Raw genomic sequence first — 11,973 nt, 5'->3', positions numbered from 1 at the left:
ATACAGTTAGATTTAGTCAGTCTGAATACCATCCTAGGATTCATCACCCTCAACATCTTGGTTGATTTTTTAAAATTTGAACCCAGTAAATAGATTTTGAGAAATGTGTAAAGTCTGTAAGTATTCACGACTAAAAGAGTACCGAGCAGTTCCATTCCCGTAAAAAAATCTCTTCCTGCGTGGCACCTTCGGAATCAATTCTTCACGCCTCCTCAACCCCCGGCAACCACTTATATGTTTTCGATCCCTGTAATGTCACCTCTCCCGTGTGTCATATAAATGGAATCATATCCTATGTAACCTTTTAAATATGGCTTCCTTCACTTAGCAAAAATGTATTTGAGATTCATCCATGTTGTCGAGTAAATTACTAGCTTGTTCCTTCCTATTTCTGAGTGGTATTCCATTGTACATTGTTTGTTTATTTGTTCATCTGTGGAAAATACCTTCATTGCTTCCAGTTTTGGGCAGTTAGGAATAAAGTTGCTATAAATATTCACCTCCATGTGCGTGCGTGTGTGTGTGTGTGTGTGTACATAAGTTTTCAATTCACTTGGGTAAATCCCCAGGAGTGAAATTGCTGGATCAAATGGTAAGTGTATATCTAACTTTATACGGAATTTCCAACCTGTCTTCCAAGATGACTGTACCATTTCTTTTTAATGTTTATTTATTTTTGAGAGAGAGAGAGAGAGAGAGAGAGAGAGAACATGAGCAGGAGAGGAGCAGAGAGAAAGGGAGACACAGAATCCGAAGGTTCTGAGCTGTCAGCACAGAGCCCAAAACGGGACTGGAACCCATGAGCTGTGAGATCATGACCTGAGCTGAATCTAGACATTTGACTGAGCCATGCTGGTACCCTTGCCTGTACCATTTTGTATGCACCCCAGCAATGATTGAGAGTTTTTATTATTCCACATCTTTACTGGCATTTTGTACCATTTGTTTTAATTTGAGCAATTCTAAGAGGTGTGTAATAGTACCTAATTGTAGTTTTATTCTGCAAGCGCTGCATTTCACAGATCTATCCCTGTTGCCATATTACATTTGACATTTTGCTGCCTAATATTCTATGATATGCATCCACCACATTTCACTAGTCTCCCAATAATGGACACCACCATTATCTCCAAACAATACCATATAATTTATTTTCTTTATTCATTATGATCTCAAAAATTTCTATATTTCCTATTTTTACTAACAAGTTGTTTTATAGATAAGGAAAAATAGTATCTCAACAAATATCCACACAACACCTAAACCATATCCAAAAATCTTCTTGCATAGACTAGATTCAAATTTTCTTACATGGACCCTATCATAAATGTAGAATTGATACAATTTTCTTCAAAAAAAGATCACTTAATAAAGTATTATGATTTCCAGTTTGATTTCAATGACTTTTTTCTTTCCTTTCTCCCTCCTTCACGTGCTTTCTTCTTTGCTTCTTTCCTTTCTTTCACTTCATTCTATCAAACAAATATTTATTGAAGGCCTTTGTCCTTCTAGTCATTATACACAAACAAGGACACTGCCCTATAGAAACTAATTATCTAGTATAGTGTGTGTTGGGGAAGAAGGTAACATGGGAACATACATACAAAAAAGCTGTCTGAAAACAAACGAGAATGTGCAACCAGATCTGCCTTGGTGAGTTAGGGAAGGTTCCCCAAGATAAACACTTGGGCTTGATTTTGAAAGAAAAGTTGAAGAGAAGAGCAGAAGGTATAAAAACACTTGGCATGTTGAGGGTCTTGTGAGTAGTTCAAAGTCATCATGTATGGAGTTCATGACAGTGGGTAGTGGGAGGTATGGCTAGAAAAATAGGATGGATTCAGATTAAGATGGGCTTTGTTGGCATTATTTTGTCATGTAGACATCAAAGAGCCATTGCAGGGTTTATGACAAAGTAGATTAGATTGGACTTGTATTTGGAACCATAACTTGGGCAATGTGAATCAGAGAAGAATGAGAGGTCAGTATTAGGGAGCCCAATTGCAAAGCTATTGCAAATAGTTAAGGTAAAAACTATTGAAGACCCACACAAAGGAATGGCCTATTTTCTGCCTAATTTGTCTATTTGTGAAGCAGGTGGGGGAAAAAAGTAAAATCTGGGAAGGTAGAACCATATTTGTCACGTAAATTAGGAAAAAAACTATCATCAAAGGGCAACATAAGAGATCCATGTTTGTGGTGACTGAGCTATTCTGTATCTTGCCTGTGATAATAGATACACATACTTACACACTGTAACATTGTATAGAGCTAAGGGCAGAAACACACACAAGTGGATCCAGGTGAAACTGGGGAAATCTGAGTAAGATTGTGAATTGTTGTTACCATTGTGGTAAACGGGATGAAATTTACATAAATCTTTCTGTGTTATTTTGTACAATTGCATGTGAATTTACAGTCATTTTTATACAATCTTCAATTAGAAATGATAGCAAAATACATTTTCAAATGAAAATTTATTCATCTTTTTTTGGAAGGAGATAGAAAAATTTAAGACAACTTGTCCAAAATTCTCCACTGGAATTTTGATCGATTTTATGTTGCATTTACAGAATAATTTGGGGGAAAAAATGAAAAACGACCCAGATTCAAAACTAAAATAAGTTATTTATATATATCTTGTGCAGTTTTTACATGCTAATTATTATTGGTGCCATTAGACACTTTACATACTGATTAATTGGTGACAATAAATGTTCATTGAGTACTTAAAGTACAAGTTGTTGCTCTGGGGACTTACATATATTTCTCTATCTCATGCTAATGAAGAGGCTGATTTTGTTAGAATTATTATTTTTTTAAATATTTATTTTTGAGAGAGAGAGAGAGAGAGACAAAGCATGAGCAGGGGAGGGGCAGAGAGAGACACACAGCATCTGACGCAGGCTCCAGGCTCTGAGCTGGCAGCACAGAGCCTGATGTGGGGCTTGAACTCATGGACCGTGACATCATGACCCGAGCCAACGTTAGACGCTTAACTGACTGAGCCACCCAGACGCCCCTGATTTTATTAGAATTATTATTGCACTTTATGGGGTGTCTGGATGGCTTAGTCGGTTAAGCATCTGACTATTGATTTCAGCTCAGGTCATGATCTCACAGTTTGTGAGTTCTAGCCCTGCATCGGGCTCTGCACTGGAGGTACAGAGTCTGTTTGGGATTCTCTGCCTCTGTCTCTGCCCTTCCTCTGCTTGTTCTCTCTCTCTCTCAAAAATAAATAAACTTAAAAAAATAGAATTATTAATGCATTTTACAGACGGAGAAGCCTAGGAGTCAGAAAGTGTAAATACTTTTGCAAGGTCACAGAATGTTGGGTTGAACTAATGCCTGTCTTTCAAGCTTGTGCACTTTTCCATTATTTAGGGGTTGAAATACAGACATAAGCACATTTAAGAAATTATCTCTGTCATCGGTTTTTCAGGTTGATTTCTATAGTGTCTGTATCCAGTATTTTAAAATGTGGAGTATAGTACTTTTGTGGTAATTCGTGTGGATTATTTCAGTTCAGGAAAACATGTTTTAAGATTTGTGACAAGATAGCTTTTGATAAAATATTTCACAGAAATAGTGTCAGATATTATTAGAGGGAGCTTCAGGGGAGTTCTCTCAACCTTTAAATAAAATAAAAACAAAACAAAAGCTCAGTAAGAAGTTTATGATGGTTAACTTTTATTGGGTGTTAACTCTGTCAAATATCATGTTAAGCAACTTACATGTTGTTTAAACTTTCACAACAAAATCGAGATGAAAATTGGGCTATTTGACTCCAAAGCCGCACTTCTTCTAAACCACTGGGCTACAATGATGTAAAAATCTACCAGATGAAAATAATGGGGGATAAAGCAAAAAGGAACTTTATTATTTTTTTAAATGTTTATTTATTTTTGACAGAGAGAGACAGAGCATGAGTGGGGGAGGGGCAGAGAGAGAGGGAGACACAGAATCCCAAACAGGCTCCAGGCTCTGAGCTGTCAGCACAGAGCCCGAAGTGGGGCTCGAACTCACAGACCGCGAGATCATGACCTGAGCTGAAGTCGGACGCTCAACCGGCTGAGCCACCCAGGCACCCCATAACAAGGAACTTTAAATGAAAGATTAAGCATGGTTCAAGATCAGTGACCAGGGCCACCATTTATTGTAATTAAATTAGATGAGTTAACTGCATTACGTGTTTTGGGAGTCTAAGAGGAGTCAATGTGAAAAGTTCAACAGTATCTACAAGTCAGTCACCTTCTACCCCTTTGTCTCATTTTATTTTCTTCATAGCTCTTTTACTTACTTACATCTAAAATTATTTCATTTCTTGTCTGTTACTTGCCCTACCTCACTCGAACATAAGTTCAGTAAAACCAAGAACCTTGTCTTTCTTCTGCAATGCTGTATTTCCAGTCTCAAGTTGTTTCTAACATATTTGTTGAATGAATGTATAAATGATTGACCTTCACTTGACTTAAATGGTAGAGTTTTAGATTTACAAACTATGGTGCAAAAGATCATGTTAAAAGGCATGCATTATTAGCAATATAATAGTGTTTCATTTCTTAGGCTAAGATACACTGGAAGAAGGGAAGGAAAAAGCTGGAGGAAGAGCTGGAGGAGGTGGCTGGAGAAAAGGGGAAAGAATATAAAGTGGGGTGAGAAGTGAAGCATCATAAATTAGGAGCCTTAGACCAGTGACAGAAATTGGTGGGGCTTCCTGGAGCAGGATGGAAAACCAGCTAACTTCTCAATTTGGTCTCAGAAGTTCTACCACCACAAAGATTTAAGGAACGGAGGTGAAAGTTATCTAGTTCATTTTCAATAAGCTAATTACCTTGCATCGTGCATAGCTTCAATTGGAATGCAATGCTCTTGAGGCTTCCATTGAAATTAGAGCCAAGTATATGTACATATTGGGCCCTGGTCTACCTAGTTTATGTATTGCGGATTCTTCATGAGGAGTCATTACTGATATCGTTATAATACTTGTTAACCTTACATCATTGTTGAATAGGATCTTTATGAAGAAAGAAGATCGAGAAAAAAACAAAAAGGATCGCATATGAAGAACCAAAATGAAAGGGTAAACCGAGGCATGTGTAGCACAGAGTGAGAAAGGCAAGTAATTTTAATGAGGCTGGGGATGCCAAGAAGAAAAACTGTACCCTCTAAAATGGAATAGACACAGTTGCTAAACGTAAACATTACAATAGATGACTCCAGGCAGTTTGAAATGTAAAGGAATGAAGCATTTGAGGTTCCCAAACTTTTTCATCTCATGACCCCTTTATAGGCTAAAACCTGGGGACCCCGAATAACTATTCTGTGCATCCTAGATACTGATATTTATCATATCAGAAATTAAGAAACTTTAAAAGTATTCATTATTTCATCTAAAAACAATAAACCAGTTAAGTATTAACATGAAAGAACGTTTTATATATAAAGTAACTACGTTACAAAACAAAAAAATGGAGGGGCATTGTTTTCGGTTTTTTGCAAACCTCCTTAATGTCTGATTTAACTGCAGGTGACTGGATTTTATTATCTGCTTCCTTTTTCAATGTTTCCATGTCACATGTCATGTAGTTTCTGGAAAACTCCACTGGACACTTATGAGAGAATGAGAACGCAAAAGGAAAAAAAATGACGTTTTCGCATTATTATGGAAATACTTTTGACTTCCCCCCCCTCGAAAGGGTCTGGGGACCACACTTTTGAGAACCACTGGTTTAAGAGTTAACGTTAGTCAATCCAGCACCAATTGAAAAACAGCCATGATGTTTCACAGGCCTGAGGATTTACATCAAATTTACTTTTCTCAGCAAGATGAAACAACAGTGTCCTCATTATAAAGCACACGGACACGGACACTAAACAAATAATCCATTTTCATCCGTCACAAGAACGAGCTACCTAACGCGCCGCACGTTAGGGAAAAGGATGGAGGGGTAGGGATGAGGAGGCAGCCTCGGAAGCCACTGAGACCCACCGACTTAGGAGAAGCAAAACCGGCAGAAGACGCCGCCAAGGTGGTCAGGAGGAAAGAACTCTTGTTCTTAGAGGGGGGGGAAAAAAAAAAAAAAAAAAAAGAGCGGGGAGAGAAAATGGTTGCCGGGGACCGGGGAGGTGCGAGAATCAGGCCGGGCCAGGGGCGGGCGGCAGCTGGCCCCGCAACGGGCCGAGGAAAGCGAGGCGCGCCAGGGGCTAGCGTGCGGGTCACGGCCCTTCCCAGCAGCCGAAGGCGTTGCGGGTTCTTTCCCAGCGCAGCGGGGAGAAAAGAGATGGCGCGGCGCGCGGCAGGGGGCGGAGGCGGGCAGCCGGGGACCCCAAGCGAGCCGCGGAGGGTGCGGAGGTCGTCGGGGAAGAAGGACAGCTCTGTTGCTAGGCAACCCGTCCTGGGCCCGCCTCCCGCCCGCGTTGCTAAGAGACGGCGAGGCCTGGGGGGGCGGCGGAGCGGGCCCTACGTGCTGACGCTAATTGTATATGAGCGCGAGCGGCGGGCTCTCGGGTCTTTTTTAGCGCCATCTGCTCGCGGCGCCGCCTCCTGCTCCTCCCGCCGCCGCCCTGAGTCACTGCCTGCGCAGCTCCGGCCGCCTGGCTCCCCGTGCTAACCACCGGTAACGGATGGGGGCCTGAAAGGGAAAGGGGGGGGGCGCAGAAGTGGTGCGGCGGCCCGCGCGGAGGGGAGGGACGCGGAGCCGACAGCGGGGGGCCGCTGGCCTCTGGGGCCTCCCGGGTCGTCCCGTGAGGCCGGAGCCCGAGCGGTCCGCAGAGTTTGGTGCCCGTAGCCCGCGAGGGCCTCCGGGGCGGCCGGCGCTACGCTCGGGAGCGGCCGGGGAGGCGCGGGCGTCGGTGCGGCCTGGGAAGCCCGAGGGCCGTGCTGGGCTGCGCCGCGGCCCCCTCAGCCCCACCGGCTTCTCCGCGCGGACGCGAGCGAGGCCGCGGTTTCGCTCAGGCGCTCCGAGCGGCGGCCGTGCCGCTGGGGGCCGGGCGACGGCCGGCGTGCCGGCCGGGTTCGGGTGCTGAGCCCACCGCCTCCTCGACTCCCCCGCTTCCTCAAAAATAATCCCCGGAGGGAGGCCGCTGGGGGATGGAAAGAACGGCGGAGGCTGCGAATTCCGATGGGAGGGAGGGGATGTGAAGGGACGAGGCCCGGAGGGGGCGGGGAGGCTGCGAGGCTGCTGGGCTCTCCGCCCACTGGAGGCGGCGACAGTGCTGGGAGGGGAAACCCCGGGCGGCTTCCCTCGACACGTGGCCGCCGCCTGGGCTCGACTGGAGACCCCCGGGTGGCTTGTCCTTGCTTTCCGGAGAGCTGTCGGGAGATGGTGGGATGTGGGAACTAGTAGTGAGTAAATAAGTCCGGCAGCCCTTGGCTTTCAAACTTCTACCTGCTGATCCTTGGTCTTTATCTTTTTATTGGTGTGGTAGGTGATGGATGATGAAGTAGGGCCTCCACTGCTAGGATCTTAAAGAATTAACGCATGTAGAGGGTTCATGGTAGCTGTTACTATCAAAAATTTTGTGTGTGTGTGTGTGTGTACCTCCAGTACAGTTAGAATTTGGATGGGTGTCTTGACCACGGTTTCATATTAGGGGAGAACTTATCCTAATTAATCTAATCCTGTAAACGGTTCTAAGATGGAAATAAAGGATTTGGCCTGCACTCTTCTTAATTCTGTTAGGACTTCTTTTGCATTCTTACAAATTAGTTCCTTTACTGAAGTTCCCAAAATAGGTTACTTATCTAGCTGTGTTGTTTTTAAGGTGTATGGGGGCCGGGTGGAGGAAGTATGGGGTGGAAAGGAGGCATTAATGTAAACTTAAATGGGCCAAGTTAGTAGCTTGCTGTCTTGTCTATGCCTCTATTTCCCATAAATGGAGGCAGTGAAAGGAGGCGGGGAATGCGGTCTGTCTGGGAGGTCTAGGCTTTCAGAGTACATAAAGAATGAATCCGGCTCAAGAAGCCCCTAGTTTAGATCATCACTGCCTGATAAATGATTAGTAACTAGTTCTGTAATGACTGCACTTTAAAAGCTCGTAACACTTTGCCTGGTTTCAGAAGAGCTATAAAACAAAATTTGCTGTTTTTTGCAAATAGTTAGCATCAAAATACCTTTTAAGATTAATATTTAAGGGGCGCCCGGGTGGCTTGGTTGGTTAAGCGTCGGACTTCAGCTCAGGTCATGATCTCACAGTCCGTGAGTTCGAGCCCCGCATCGGGCTCTGTGCTGACAGCTCAGAGCCTGGAGCCTGTTTCAGATTCTGTGTCTCCCTCTCTCTCTGCCCCTCCCCTGTTCATGCTCTGTCTCTGTCTCAAAAATAAATAAACGTTAAAAAAAAAAAAGATTAATATTTAAGTCCTGTTCTCTTGTCAGGTTACATTAACACTCTTGTACTTATTTTACTTAGGAAGTAGTAACATTGTACCTTTGGGTAAGGGGGAAAACCTTACCTATAGAGTAACTTGTTTCAAACTATTGGGAGGTAAATAAGCTTTCCAGTTACCATCTGGGACTAAGTCTCATGCTTGTTTGAAGTTATTCAAATTCATAAAATAACAATTTTTTAAAATTAAGAGTTCAAATTAATGGTCAAAATCTAAAATGGGCAATTTACTTCTAGTAAGACTGGTCCTTTGGAGGATAGATGGAACTAAACATTTGTTATGAAAGCTTGACTTTATGGATTATCATATCAGGTCAACATTGTGTTAATTTGATAAATGTAATTTTAAATTCGTATCAGTTTGAAAAATACGTAATTTTATCTGTTGCAAAATACTTATATTTGATATTGGGCTTATTGACAATATTAAGCTAATGCTAAATGTGGCACATGACTGTTCTTGTTCTCTAGAGATTAAAAAAACAACTCAAACCCAACACTTGTCCAGAATTAATTTAATCCAAAATGCTATTGCTCATTATTGTGTCCAGGTAACTGATTGGATTCTCAACTCCCCAGATTACATTAAAAACAGCCCTTTGGGGGGCACCTGGGTGGCTCAGTCGGTTAATTGTCTGACTTTGGCTCAGGTCCCATGATCTCGTGGTTCATGAGTTCAAGCCCTGCGTCGGGCTCTATACTGACAGCTCAGAGCCTGGAGCCTGCTTTGGATTCTGTGTCTCCATCTCTCTGCGCCTCCCCTCCTTGCACGCTGTCTCCCCCCCCCCCCCCGCCAAAATAAACATTAAAAAAAGTAAAAAACAGATCTTTTGTAGGAAAAGGGGCTAAAAGAGGCAAAATCTATTTGACTTTAAGGTATGAAGAAGTCAAAATGAACTACGACTTTGTTCATTTTTTGGTTATAAATTTGAAATGTTAATGAAAATAAGATTAGGAAGAATCCTGATCAGTTGTGAAAACTGATCAGTCTATTCAGATTCTCAAGTCTGATCAAAGCTGTAATTGTTTTTATTTGATTCCTAGAGTAAATATTTTAGCATCTATGTGGGCATAATATCTTAACACATGAGAAAAAGAATCCTAGATATACAATGTTGAATTGTGATGAAGGCTACAAAGAAAAAGTGGGGGACGGTATTTATAACATTCTTTTTATGGAAGACCTGTTTAATAGTTAATATTAAGCGCCATTTCATACTAATTTCATCTGAATAAAAAGTTCTCCTTGTTGGGCAGAGTAGGGGTTAGAAGGTGAACGTTGTTGCTTTTGCCCGTCCTTGTAAGTTATTTAGTACATTGATATGAGACCACTAGATCACATTATTGCACTTGCCGTAGAAAGTGGTCCCTGTACTTTTGGTTACCAACACTGCACTTTTACTGCTACACACTTTGATACATTTTTACTTGTTCAGAAATTTTGTACATTTTGACTTTTATTGGGGAAGGGGGCTGTAATTTTGAAGAGCTTATTAATTACATTTAATTACCGATTACATTTAATTAATTACGTTTAATTTTCTAAGGTAAAGAGGGTACAGAAAAACACAACAGGGATAAATAATGTAACAGCACAAATTACTGTGTATTATTAACTAATTTAATGATCCTAGAGGTAGGTAGTATCAACATTTTAATGTGGAAACTGAAGTACAGAGCAGTCAAAGATCTTATCCAAGGTTACATAACCGAGCAGTGATGACTTATGAGGCTTTTGTATTGGTTTTTAAAGTGGGTTCCCTTGATTTAAACTGTTAGCTATATATCAGCTTGGAATTCATAAAGCACACTTGCTTGAGTTCCACTCTGCTCCAGTAGAAAAGCTACAGTATTTATGGTCATGGAATCATCCAACATGAAATTTGTTTTCATATAGTAAAGTGATGGCTCCTAAGCTTTTTGTCTGCCGTGTGTGTGTGTGTGTGTGTGTGTGTGTGTGTGTATTTCCCCCCACCATGTAAATAAATTGGTTTTATTAATAATGCTGGGTGAATTTTTAGCAAGTTTTTAGTCCAGCCCAGGTATGTTTCTCTGCTGTTGGATCAGATGATACTCTAGATAATGAGCTCCCTTGGACAGAAGGTATGCAGTGTTCTCAAATAGAAGTCCTTTTTGCTTGGGTCTCAAAGACAAGTCCGTTCTAAGTCAGCTGTTGACCTCCCAGAATTGAAAAACTGAGCCTAAAGAATATGGTACTCAAACTATAAGATTGTGTTGGAGTCAAATAAAGTTATTGAGCCTCGGGACCACTAAAAATAGTATTAATAGGACAACAGTGTCTTAAATATAGATTTGTTTAAAGTGTATTTGGAGGGAGATGTGAGGTCTCAGGTAAAGGGAAATCTCTTTGGGATATTACCAGTTCCCTTCAACTCTTGCTTTCAGACATTTGTAATCTTTAGTGATTGGCTGTTTCCACATGAAATAGTCATTTTCTGTAAAGGAATAACAACTAGTATATTACTGTATAATGTATGTAACGTAGGCTTTGATAGAGCAGGCACTTTGGTTTTTGGAATAGTGGACTGGGCATGGGTTTCAGGAGTCACATTTGTTGCTGAGCAAGTTGCTTAGTACTCTACCTGCAGGTAAAGGGAAGCCTGTAATCCTTACAGAGTAGGCTTCATAAAGGTTAGCTCTCTTACTGAAAGTAAAGAGGACTTAATTCAGAATTCAGATTTCTGGAATGGTGAGAAGTTATTTGACAACACGTCTCTGGACGTCTAGCTACTACAAGGCCACAAAATAATCAGTTAGCGGTCTAATTCACTCACTTGTTTTCCCTCTTTGTTCAGTGGAATATTTTCTTTGTGTACAAGTTCTCAGGTTAAGATTTGCCTTCAGTCACGATATCATGAGCTATGTCTTTCAATTGAGATCTTCCAAATACTACATATATTGGGTAGTGAATTCATTCAATCTTTTGTTAGAGTGACCTTTTCATTTCTAGTAATGCTATTCCTTGAAGTTTATTTTTCTTGATGTTAATGCAGTGATACCAGCTTCCTTTTGGTTAGGATTATATTTCACTTGGCAACTCTATATCCTATGTTATAGATGTGTTTCTTATAAATGGGATGTAGTTGGATTTTCTTAAATCCTCCCTGACAATTTTTAATGGGAGTTTTAGTTGATTTACATTGAACATTATTATGATGTTTAGGTTTAAATATTTTTTATGTGCTTTCTGTTTGTCCAGACTATCTTTTTTTTCTTTTAGGTTGGTATAAAAATACACTTATAAATTTAAATTATTTTTCTTCTACTTTGGAAATTGCATGTTTGGTTTCTAATTTTTTGTAAGTCATCCCGGAAATTATAGCATGCCTGCTGAGGGATGTAAGAATACTTTAATCCATTACCCCCACCCTCTCCCCACCCCAACTTAGTGTTGTGATAGTTTTCATTTTTAACACACTAGGCAGTGGTGGTATTTGAAAATGTTTATTTAGATAAATGCAATCATCCTTTTTACTCCTTATTTCTTGCAAATTACATCTGTTTGGGATCATTTGCCTTCTGCCTGAAGAATATACTTAACAGAGTGTTATTAGTGAAAGTGCTAGA

The 11,973-nt window shown here is 41.1% G+C and overlaps 1 protein-coding gene across 4 annotated transcripts in view; it reads left to right on the top strand.

Annotated features, from left to right (window-relative positions):
* The first annotated feature begins 6,010 nt into the window (after window positions 1-6,010).
* The window catches only part of NAP1L1 (nucleosome assembly protein 1 like 1), a 33,292-nt gene continuing 27,329 nt past the window's right edge, over window positions 6,011-11,973 (top strand). For 2 of the 4 annotated variants that reach the window (XM_042992780.1, XM_042992779.1), the window contains exon 1: window positions 6,491-6,617. The gene's annotated coding sequence lies outside the window, so the exon portion shown is untranslated. Of the gene's footprint in view, window positions 6,030-6,490; window positions 6,618-11,973 lie in introns of those variants that run through there. The other 2 variants (XM_042992781.1, XM_042992782.1) reach the window with 2 other exon arrangements.

Source organism: Panthera tigris, chromosome B4, assembly GCF_018350195.1.
Source record: "Panthera tigris isolate Pti1 chromosome B4, P.tigris_Pti1_mat1.1, whole genome shotgun sequence".
Classification (NCBI taxonomy): Eukaryota; Metazoa; Chordata; class Mammalia; order Carnivora; family Felidae; genus Panthera; species Panthera tigris.
This window is presented reverse-complemented; position numbering and strand designations above follow the sequence as displayed.